The 12,253-nt window shown below is 44.7% G+C and overlaps 1 protein-coding gene across 11 annotated transcripts in view; it reads right to left on the minus strand.

The window, feature by feature from the left end:
* The window catches only part of DMD (dystrophin), a 4,177,531-nt gene that overhangs the window by 189,531 nt on the left and 3,975,747 nt on the right, over window positions 1-12,253 (minus strand). The window lies entirely within an intron of this gene.

Here is a 12,253-nt window from a genome sequence, read left to right on the forward strand (position 1 = left end):
GCTGTCATTTGAAACGGAGACCGCGGACACACTGGGAAACCTGCTGCACAGCCACCCGCATGCACAGAGTGGCAGCCAGCAGTACGCCCGTCCACCCGCACAGAGAGGCAGGCAGCACCAACAGGCATTCGGCTACTGCCCTCACGCAGGCACATGCACCTGACTGCAGCCCGCACAGGCACCTGACTGCCGCACACACGCAACCACAGGTACCCGGCTGCCACCCGCAGGCAAGCACAGGTACCTGGCCGCTTGCACGCAGCCACAGGCACCCAGCCGCCCGATCGCCGCACAGACAGGACACCCAGGTAAAGCTATATTCGGATTTTAAGACGCACCCTTCATTTTCCTCCCAAATTTTTGGGAGGAAAAGTGCGTCTTATAATCCGAAAAATACGGTAAATCAAATTGCACCTTCTTTTTACCGGACTGCACTCTACTGTATATTTGCTTTTCGCAAACTTAAAGGGGTGATCCGAAACAAAATTTTATTTTCATCCTGATCTCTATGTAATAATCTAATCTCTGTTTATTATACTTTAATTCCCTATCCTTCCCTAACTGGTTATTTTTTTTCTACTACTTTGATTGGTGAAAGGAGCGAAGAAGTGGCTAATTCTGAGCTACTCAGAACGGATGACGGTATACAGTAAAAGGATATGAAAAATTCCAAGTGTTTTTTTTTATCTACACGTTTCGAAGTCTCAGAGGGTGTCACCACAATTTGTGAAGGCGGCTACGGAATTTTTAAATTAAAGTATATTGGAAAAAAGATTAGATCAGGACATTAAATAGAGTTTAGGATGAAAACAAGATTTAGTTTCGTATCACTCCTTTAAGCCCCCCATACAATTTAGTGATCGACAGTTTGGCCTGCAATTTCCCCCCCTGACTCCTCCTTATATAGGAGCTCTCAGTTGGCTGAATCCTTCTGTTTTTTTCCTAAGAGATGCTGCCAAAAACCTATGGTAGTGGCTTACGTCTTAAAGAACAAAAGGATCAGTAGTTCGAAATTGGACATGATGGGTCATTCTGTCCCTCAATACCATCTGTCAAGGGACGGTTGGGAGCCCCCCATACACAAACTCGAACTGAACCATTGATCTCAGCAGGATCACCTATTAGCCTAAACTACACTGGGGTCTTGCTTTAAAGGAGTTTTTCCACTTCTTAGTCCCTAGTCTCGTCCCTAGTAGCTATCATCAGACGAGGTCATTAATGTCAGATTGGTGAGGACCAGCACCCCCGCTGATCATGTTAGCAGCCTCACTGGAAGGCAGATGTTAACAGTGTACAGAACTGGTAAAGCACAACTCTACTCTGTAGTGGCTGCTCTCAGGTGTTGCAGCTATTACTTTTGAACTGAATAGGAGCTAGTGGGGTTCTCGCTCCATACACTGTCTATATCCAGCCGTCGTTACAATCCACCAATCTGATATTGATGACCACTAGTGATGAGCAAGCACTACCATGCTCGGTACTTGTAACAAGCAGTTAGATGTTCAGATGGGTTTGACTCGTGTACCGAATATAATGGAAGTCAATAGGAAGCTCGGACATTTTTTCAGAAGCTCTTCCCCACTGAACTCAATTATACTCAGTGCACGAGTAGAGCCCGTCCAACTACTCATTATGAGTACCGAGCATGGTAGTGCTCACTTATCACTTGTGACCACTTCTAAAGATGGGTCACCAATATCTAAGATATGGCTAACCTGTAAAGAGGACCTTTCAGTGGATTTTTAGTTTAAAGGCAGACTCTTCTCCAATTTTTGCTTTTCCATGGATTTTCAGTTTTTCCTTCTGTGCCCCTCCTTTCCATTACAAAGTTATACCCCCAAAAATAGATGCAAATCCACTGATGCTGGACAATCAAAACACATCCGTGCCCACAGATATAGTCCTGTTGTATACATCCAGTGGGTTAAAGGGAAAATTTGCAAAAAAAAAAAAAATGTATCCAAATGTTTATTCTCATGTAATCACAGCAAAAAAAAAAAAAAAAAGTTGCCCTTAAATACTGCAACATAAATTCACAAAAAATAGGCAACAAGTATACTAGCATGTAGTGAGTCACTCTTTGGCCAATAAAGAGACAGTTTAAAGAATATTAAAAGAAAAAAAACAAAACACCAAAATATTGGTAAAAAAATATAAAAAGTGAATATATTTTACTGAACACCAGTGAGTGCATTAATGTGAAAACCTGAGGAGTATCTTGACCTGTTCCAAGTATGACACCTTCAGTTTGCATCCATATTCAGAGGGTAATGGAGTGTCCTCTCAGGAAGTGTGACCGTAAAAGGGAGATTTTGTGCAATTATATGACCCACCGATTCACAGGAAATGAAATTGATTCTCATGGACTTGTTTCTCGGCTAATAAATTAGACAACAATGAATCTTGCTTATATCAACACTGATTAGTGATAATGTATGGAAATCAAATACACTGGCCTAATCTGATGTGAAAACATATTAATAGAAAAACATTACGTCCTAGCATAATGTGACTGGGTTCACTTTAATTTCACCCTTGTTTAATCAGATAAATCTCAGCAAAATGCAGTTAGCTGTAACCATGTCTTCTAATGGCCAAATGTCACAGAATCTAATTGGAAGCCTATGGTAGGAACATTTTGTTCTCAGTTATGTATCTTGCATCAGATACATAAAACACGCACATGGACAACATCAAATTTAAATGTGTTAGGTCGGCTTCTCCCTAATACAGGTGCTGGAGAAATCCAACTTCTCTTCTACGAGAAAGAGTTATATTAAAAGGGGTACTCAGGGGAGATACATTATTCTACTAGCCATGCCCTCAAACTCTAAAGACGAGAACCATAGTGCGGTTCGCCACCCTCACACTAACTGTAATTCAGTGTAACCCTGGGTGCTCCTTGGTGCGTCCCCTCCCCTCTGGGATGTTACATCACATATCAGATGGCATGGCTTGCTCCTGGTATCTAGTAGCTGCCAGGCCCCTGACAATATCCTCTTCCCTGTAATGAGAAATCAGGGAATATGGTGGGGGCATGGCCAGCTCCCAACCCCTTGATAAGATCTGCTTCCTTGCAGTCTTTGATCAAACGGTGTGGCTACAGACCCGTTGAAGCACGGGCTAGAGCAAAACATACATGGTATGTCTTTATTGTGCCCCTGGCTATACTGAGAATTTGATGTTTTTATGAATTTGGCGAGTTCTGTTCCCTTCTTAATATTTAGAAATGAAATATGCCTATGTATGTATCACCTGTCATATGCAAATTAGCCATAACTAGTCACTTGCCCCTGAATAATCCAGCTTCCCATCGTGTAATCATACCCAACTTATGGGCAGACAGAAGGTTGCATGTATGTATGTATGTATTAGGCTGCTTTCACACTTTTTTTAGCATGCGTCATGAACGTTTTTTTGCTGTAAAAACGGATCCTGCTTTTACAGCAAAAAAAACGCATGTGTTATTTTGCAGGATCCTGTCACTTTAAGTTTATTAGCGGGCACTGGAGTCTTGTGATCGGGAGTCAGTGGAACTGAACGTGACAGACTGGGAGCCGGCATCTGACAGCTGCAGACGCTGGTAACCATGGTAAACATGGGGTAACTTGCTTGGATACCCTATATTTACGTTGGTTACGAGCATCCGCAGGTGCTAGGAGCCGGGCTCCCTGCTCCCTGCACACGTAACCAATGTAAACATCGGGTAACTAAGAGAAGCGCTTTGCTTGGTTACCTGATATTTATCTTGGTTACGAGTGTCCGCAGCTCTCAGGCGGGGGAGAGGGGAGGGTGTGAGAGGCAGAGAGGGAGGGAGAGAGAGAGAGACAGAGAGGGAGTGGGCGAGAGGGAGGCGAAGAGAGGGACTGATTACCCGAGGCTGGTTTCTGGGCATGCTCAGTAGAGCAAGCAGGATCCTGTCTATCAGCATGCCAGCGTTCACATGCGTTTGCGTGCAGTATAGTCAGGATCCAGCAATTTGCAGTATATGGATGCAGCTCAAAAACGCTACAAGTAGCGTTTTTGAAAAATGTTAAAAAACTGCAAGTCGCTGGATCCTCACTATAACGCACGCAAACGCAGGTGAACGCATGTTGACGCGAGTCCATTGCAAATACATTGAAATGAAAACGCATTTGCACTGGATCCGTTTTTGAGTTAAAAAAAAGTTCATGACGGATGTTAAAAAAACGTAGTGTGAAAGCAGCCTGAAATGTGTTTGGTTCATCAATCCCATGGTTTATGTCTTCAACACAATCAATACCTTCATGCAAGCTTCTACACAATGGTTATGCACACTCACTCTGGGTGCACTGTCCCCAGCTTCATTCACGCCCTGCTCATGCCCAGGATCACGTGCACAAATAGATATATGGAATTCCGTCAAAGATATAGATTGTGTGTACAACATCCCTGGGCGTGATTAGGGGATCAGAGGTTGGACTAGTCTTAGGGAAGCAACCCTAATTTGCATAGGACAAGCTGTGCCTTAAGGCTCTGTGCCCACGTGTGCGTATTGCAAGCAGTTACGCTGCGATCTGCTCCGCAGCGTAACTGCATGCGTCCCCAGCACAATCTATGAAGATTGTGCATACGCCATGCGCACATGGCGTTTTAGAACGCAGTGATTTGCTTGCTACCAAATCGCTGCGTTGTAAAAAGCAACATGTCCCTTCTTTCGTGCGCTTTGCATGCTGTCTCCATTCTGTCTTTAGGGAGAGGCAGCATCCAGAGCGCACGAATTCTGCAGTCACCAGTTTCAGAAACGAGCTTTTCAGCTGCGCTCTGAAGCGGACATGCAGTGACGTTTACGCTGCTGTGCAGAGCGCACACACGTGGGCACATAGCCTAAAAGAGGTTTTATTAACCTCATAACGACGGCCGTACGACTTAAAGCGGCGGCAAAACAGGGTACTTATTCTGTTCCGCCGCTTTAAAGCGGCGGCCCGAAAAAACCCTGTAGCGCCCCCCAGCGACCGAAAATCTCGGGGGTTTCAGCTACCGGGGGTAGCTGAGACCCCCCAGATTATGAATCGGGGTGTTTTTTTTGGACCCCGATCATGTGATCGGCGGTATACACTGTATACCGACGAACACATGAAAAAAAAAAGAAATGGCCGGTAAAACTGATTTCTTTTTCATCTGACATGATCAAACATGTCAGATGAGAAAGAAATCTAAACCCCTAGTGCCCCCAAAGCCCCCGGTACCGGAGAGTCCCCCCACCACCCCTACCCCCCCTCCGGAGCACTCAAAATGGCGCCGAAGCGCACAGAAAACTGCCGCCGCCGCCGGCTCTGCATTCATTTCCCTCCGATCTGAAATGATCAAACATTTCAGATCGGAGGGAAATGTCCTCCCCCTGACCCCTCCTCCGGTCCACCGGAGCCCTCTGGTCACCGGAGCCCCCTCCGGTTCTCCAGAGCCACCACCCCCCTCCCCCCTCCGGAGCGTGGAAGATGGCGGCGCACAGCGCGCGGCCGCATTCATTCTACTCTTTCTGCCGCATGTGACACGTCACATGCGACAGAAAGGTGTCCCCAGGTCCCGCTAGGTCACCCCCCGTCACCCCCCCCCCAGCCATACGTTACCTGTCTGCTGGTGATCCGTCCCGCGATCACGCCGCCTCCTTCTTCAATGCTGGCGGCGCATGCGCAGACAGCGGCTGTCAGCTGGATCCCTGCAAGAAGGGACCCTGACGTCGCTGCTGCACAGGCTCCACTGTGGACCGGGGGAGGGTGAGTGCGGTAATCTGCAGTCACACTCCTCACATGGAGAGACTGCTGTTCCAGAAAATGGGGGGTACGTTCTGCGAGCGTGCCCCTCATATTCTGGAATGAGGTTACTGCAGGTCACTCTGCCCTAGGTTGGACCGGGGCAGTGTGAGTGCAGTATTCTCAGATTACTGCACCCACACTGCTCATGGAGAGCTTGCTCTTCCAGAAAATGGGGGATACGTTCCCTGAACGTGCCCCCCATATTCTAGAAGATCCAGAGTCGGCATGGGACCTCCAAAATGGATTACAGCGACCGGAATTTCTTTATTTTCAATAAATTGGTAAAAGAGGAATGTTTCGGGGAGTTTTTTTTTTCCAAATAATTTTTTTTTTTGTCTTTATTTTTTTCTATTACTTGACTGGGTTAGTAATGTCGGGTATCTGTTCAGATGCCGTGACATCACTAACCCCAGGGCTTGATGCCAGGTGACATTACAGCTGGTATCAACCCCATATATTACCCCGTCTGCCACCGCACCAGGGCGCGGGATGAGCTGGGGCGAAGCGCCAGGATTTGCGCATCTAATGGATGCGCCACTTCTGGGGCGGCTGCGGCCTGCTATTTTTAGGCTGGGAAGAGTCCAATAACCATGGCTCTTCCCACCCTGAGAATACCAGACCCCAGCTGTCCGCTTCACCTTGGCTGGTGATCTAATTTGGGGGGGACCCCACGTGTTTTTTTTTTTTTTTTTTTTAAAAAAAACGCCTGGGGAGGCCTTCAAATTGATCACCAGACAAGGTGAAGCTGTCAGCTGTGGTTTGCAGGCTACAGCTGTCTGCTTTACCCTAGCTGGCTATCAAAAATAGGGGGGACCCCACGTCGTTTATTTTAATTATTAATTTTTTGGGGGGCTAAATACAAGGCTAGGCACCCTTTAGTGCCACATGAAAGGCACTAAAGGGCGCCAGCTTAGAATATGCAGGGGGGTGGGATGTTATATATGTTTGACATCTATCCATTCATCCATTGTAGCATTTTAGGCTGGATGCCCACAATCAGGGTTTGCAGCGTTTTGGGCGCAGAGTGTTTTCCCTGCATCCATAACGCTGCATTGTGCAGTAGAAGCACAGTGGAAGGATTTTTAGAAATCCCGTGCCCACTGTGCTTCTTTTCTCCGCAGCATACACTAACGTGTGGCGCAGCTTCCCGAGCCTCAGCATGTCAATTTATGCTGCGGAGACAAGAGTGTTCTCTGCAGGTAGCATAGAGCTCCACAGCGGCCTGAACCCAAATCGTGGGCATGGGCAGCTGCGTTCTCCCGTGGACAACACTCACATCTCTGCAGGAAGGCTGACACTGTGTACTGGACGCCGTGTCGCTGGATCATGGCCACATAGCCTAACAGTGAGACATTTGTTGCTACAGCAACATTTTTGTGAAGTACCTGTGGATTCAAAATGCTTACTATACTCCTGAATAAAATCCAGTTTCCAAAATGGAGTCACTTGTGGGGGGTTTCTGCTGTATAGGTACCCAAGGGGCCCTGCAAATGTGACATGGTGCCCGCAATTTATTTTAACTTTTCCAGAATTCAAATGGTGCTCCCTCCATTCCAAGCCCTCCCATTTATCCAAACAGAGGTTTTTGGCCACATGTGGGGTATCCCTGTGCTCATAAGACATTGGATAACAACCTGTGGGGTTCACGGTTTGTTGTTGTCTCTTGAAAAAGTGAGAAATTTGATGCTAAAGCAACATTTTTGTGAAAAAAATGAAAATTTTCAATATGGCAACCTAAGCTTATCAAATTCTGTGAAGTACTCGTGGATTCAAACTGCTCAATATACACCTAGATAAAAGCCTTGAGGTGTCTTGTTTCCAGAATGGAGTCACTTGTGGGGGACCGCCACTGTTTAGGCACCTCAGGGGCTCTCCAAATGCAACCTGGCGTCAGCTATTGATTCCAGCCAATTTTGCAGTCAAATGGCGCTCCTTCCCTTCCGAGCCCTGCCATGCGCCCAAACAGTTGATTTCCACCACATATAAGGTATCGCCAAACTCAGGAGAAATTGCACAATAAATGTTATGCTGAATTTTTTCCTTTTACTCTTGTAAAAAAAAAAAAGCTACCTGGTTGAAATAACAATTTTGTGGTAAATTTTTTTTTTTTTTTTTCATGGCTCAACGTTATAAACTTCTGTGAAGCACCTGGGGGTTCAGGGTACTCACCAAACATCTAGATAAATTCCTTGAGGGGCCTAGTTTCCAAAATGGGGTCACTTGTGCGGGGTTTCTGCTGTTTAGGTACCTTAGGGGACCTCCAAATGCGACATGGTGCCTGCAATCTTTTTCAGCCAAATTTCCTTTCCAAAATTCAAATATTGCTCCTTTCGTTCCAAGCCCTCCCATTTGTCCAAACAAAGGTTTCAGACCAGATGTGAGGTATCACCGCGCTCATAAAAAAGTGGTTAACAAACCTTGAGGTCAAATTTTTGGAATTACCTCTTGAAAAAGTGAGAAAATTGATGCTAAAGCAACATTTTTGAGAAAATTATTAAAATTTTCAATATGACAACGTAACGTTAACAAAATTTGTGAAGTACCTGTGGATCTAAAATGCTCACTATACCCCTAGATAGAAGCCTTGAGGGGTCTAGTTTCCAAAATGGTGTCACTTGTGAGGGATTTCTTCTGTTTAGTACCTTAGCGGACCTGTAAATGCAACATGGTGCCCGCAATCTATTTCAGCCAAATTTTCTTTCCAAAATTCAAATATTGCTCCTTCTGTTCCGAGCTCTCCCATTTGTCCAAACAGAGGTTTCTGACCTCATAAGAAAGTGGGGAACAAGTTTTGTGGTCCATTTTGTTGTGTTATTTCTTCTAAAAGTGAATAAATTTGGGTTAGAGCAACATTTTTAGGTAAAATTTAATTTTTGCTTTTTTTCATTCCACATTGCTTTTGTTCATGTGAAGCACCTGAAGGGTTAATAAACTTCTTGAATGTGGTTTTGAGTACTTTGGGGGGTGCAGTTTTTAGAATGGTGTCACTTTTGGGTATTTTCTGTCATCTAGGCCTATTGAAGTCACTTCAAATGTGATGTGGTCCCTAAAAAACTGGTTTTGTAAATTTTGATGTAAAAATGAGAAATTGCTGATAAACTTTGAACCCCTCTAACTTCCTAACAAAAAAAAAATTTTGTTTCCAAAATTGTGCTGATGTAAAGTAGACATGTGGGAAATGTTATTTATTAACTATTTTGTGTCACAGAAATCTCTGGTTTAACGGTATAAAAATTCAAAAGTTGAAAATTGCTAAATTTTCAAAATTTTTGCCAATATTCAATTTTTTTCATAAATAAAACGCAAAAAATATTGTCCTAAATTTGGTACTAACATGAAGTCCAATATGTGACGAAAAAACAATCTCAGAATCACCGGGATCCGTTGAAGCGTTCCAGAGTTATAACCTCATGAAGTGACACTGGTCAGAATTGCAAAATTTGGTCTGGTCATTAAGGTGAAAATTAGCTCCGTCACTAAAGGGTTAAAGATACAAACGTTTATTTGGCACATAAACCACTTTGTTGTGATAGTCATGGTATGGTGGTGGTTTGATAGGTGTAGATGTCCTGACAGGTTCCTTTAAAAGCTACCAGCCTTGCAATGTTAGATGTGTCCAATTCTCTGAAATATACTAAGTAAAACAGTGTTTATTCATGGGTTAGATCCCTCTACCGTTCTATAACTGCCTCCTGGACTTCCTGATTATTAGGCCACAACAGTGAGGTCCCATCTACCACATGACCACTTTTATGCATCCATCAAGTCGTTTGCTGTAGTGGTGACAAAGATCCCCGTCATTACAGTTAACATTAAAAACTTATATTTAAGTGAAATGTATTTATAATAAACAGAGGCTCCCAAAAAAAAAACCAACACTAAAAAGAAGTGTTGGTTAATTCCACGATCTGAGAACGGGTGCAAGGTTCATTTCACGCCCAGTCACGCTAATCTTTCTAAAAGCTTGTGATGATCAGAAATAGAAATTTCCTTTAATAAATACATGAATCTGCATCCATGACATTAAAAATTGTCATTGACTTTGAAGTTGAAAGCTAATCCTAAAAGCAAAGTAAAACTCTAATTAAGGTTCTATATAATTTCCAGTACAGCACTAATCTCCTAAACAGAAATTCCATTTAAAATGTCAATGCAGGGATGCAATAAACATCTATGTAATATTCCGCAAACAGGACAATAAATTAAAAAAAAAAAATGTACAACCATACATAAAAAGAATTACCCCTTTACTTACGGTACAGACACTAATGTGACGCCCCTGACCTAATCAGGCTGTGACAGGGAACTGCACTCCTTATGGTGCAGAATTCAACCTTCATGGTTCTGGGATACTAACCTTTGGTATTGCTTCCATCAGCATTCAAATCCTAGCCACACCTCACACCACACCCTGTCAGGCACACCAGTGGGTGGTCTAGCTGGAAAAGGGCCACCCGCCTAGAAGTCAGACAGACTGGTGGGAGGGACATGTTCAGTTGAGAGTAGCCCTCAGGAGAGTGAGGAGCTGGAGAGAGTTGTAGCTCCCTGGGAGACTTTGGCTAGGTCGCAGACGGTGGTCTGGGACCGGAGGAGTTGGAGACCCGGTCACAGAGTTTTGGAGAACGGTCGGCACCAGAAAATCTAGTAACCGGACTTTTACAGAGCTCGGTGGGGTACTGGACCCTAGATCCGGGAGTAGCTTCACGCAACCTGATAAAGAGACTATCCTCCACAGGTTAATTATGAACTTTCCCCAAGAGCTCAGAGATCAAAGGCACCAACACAACGAGGGGGATAGGGCTTTCCAGCTTATGCGGCCCACTGATATCCCAAGTGTCAGCCATCGAGAGCACAGCTCCTCTTTTTAATCATAGGGAGCGGGATCCCGAAAGCTTCAGGCCAAGGGGTCACTCAAACGTCTAAACAGTGCATGGAGGCAGGTCGAGAACCATAAGCAATACCAATGGGGATGGACGAGCTCCCCCGAGTGGCAGCGGCACCCAGACACTTGGTTTACTCCTGTGTCAGAGTCTGCTTAATGGTCACACCAACATCCACACGGCCTGAGTACGCTGCTCTCCCCTGAATCTGCCCGCCTGGCCTGCACCACGCTCTCCTACACCTCCACCATCCAGAGTCCCGGGGCCTCCCCTACCTACCCGTGGAGGGAATGTCATCTGGCTGCCCCACTCCATCTCCCCCGAGTACTCCCATCGGCAGCAGCGGTACTCCCCTTACCGCGAACCACGGGTGGCGTCACGAACACTGATTCCCTGGAAATAGCCCCCCTTTTATTTTCGAGTGGCCGTAAGCTCCCGGGTCCGGAGACCCTCGAGCCACAGCAACCCCGGATCCGACTGCTGCAGGGGCAGTACACTAACACAGCCTTTGTGGAGCCACAGTCCCTGGGATATTGATATCAAATCCACTAAAATGGATGGTTGTGGGCATATTTCTTAGAGTGGAAATGTAATATGCACCGGGAAAAAGAAAAAAAAAAAAATATAAAAAAATCTTATCTACGCAAATGGCATGATCACAGGTAGGTGGCTATTCAATGCCATGTTCTGGATTTCAGAAAATACTTGATAATAGGAATTATTCCTTATACTTCATCCAAACCATCTTATTTTGACTAAAACATTATTTCCAACATTAAAATAAAATGAGTAATTACAAGGCATTCTAGTGCGGAAGCATCATTTATAAAGCAGACCATTTATTTTATGTACCAGGTGCTGATCTCCTGGGTGCTTTCAAACTGTGGAGGATGCCTCAATGTCACTGATTAAGGCATTTATTGTATAGCTATTGTATTGAAATAAAAGAGAAATTGCACTACATTATCTTTCCAGCCCACATACTGGGTATCACACAAAAGGAAGAAAAGATTACATGGGGAATTTCCATTACTCTTATTCAAAATTAAGTTAGAGCGGATCTGTCAGCTTAATATGCCGTCCTATGTAAGGGCATTAAATTACAGCTACATGTCTACCCTAAGTAGCCAAACCACTGTAAAAATGCACCGCTATTCTGGTGTGTAAAAAAAAAAAAAAAAAGCTTTGAAAAGGCGAATAGTTTTAGCACAATTGAGGACTTTTTGCATTTTTGCGCCATTTTCACCCAGTTCAGACAAAGTTGGTGGAGTTGGGATTGGATAGGGATGTGGCTACTTCCACACGTCAAATTCATGACAGCTGTAATGGTCACTATTCTATCAATCTTACTCCAATATGGTCTGGAGTAGTATGTGTGGCAAGGCACAAATAGAGTACGCTACTCGTCCGACACTTCTGATTCAAGACGAGGCCTAAGCCTCATGAATCTGGAGCACCTGACTCCAGCCCATCTCCTCATCAAAACCAACGTGAACAATGTCGGTCTTGATGTATTGGGCTCATAGTTTATGAGGCCGATGCATTCATAGCCCACCTCGCCGCACCCCTTAGGACAGTAAAAGAGACTAATGTGTA

This window comes from Anomaloglossus baeobatrachus, chromosome 2 (genome assembly GCF_048569485.1).
Source record: "Anomaloglossus baeobatrachus isolate aAnoBae1 chromosome 2, aAnoBae1.hap1, whole genome shotgun sequence".
Classification (NCBI taxonomy): Eukaryota; Metazoa; Chordata; class Amphibia; order Anura; family Aromobatidae; genus Anomaloglossus; species Anomaloglossus baeobatrachus.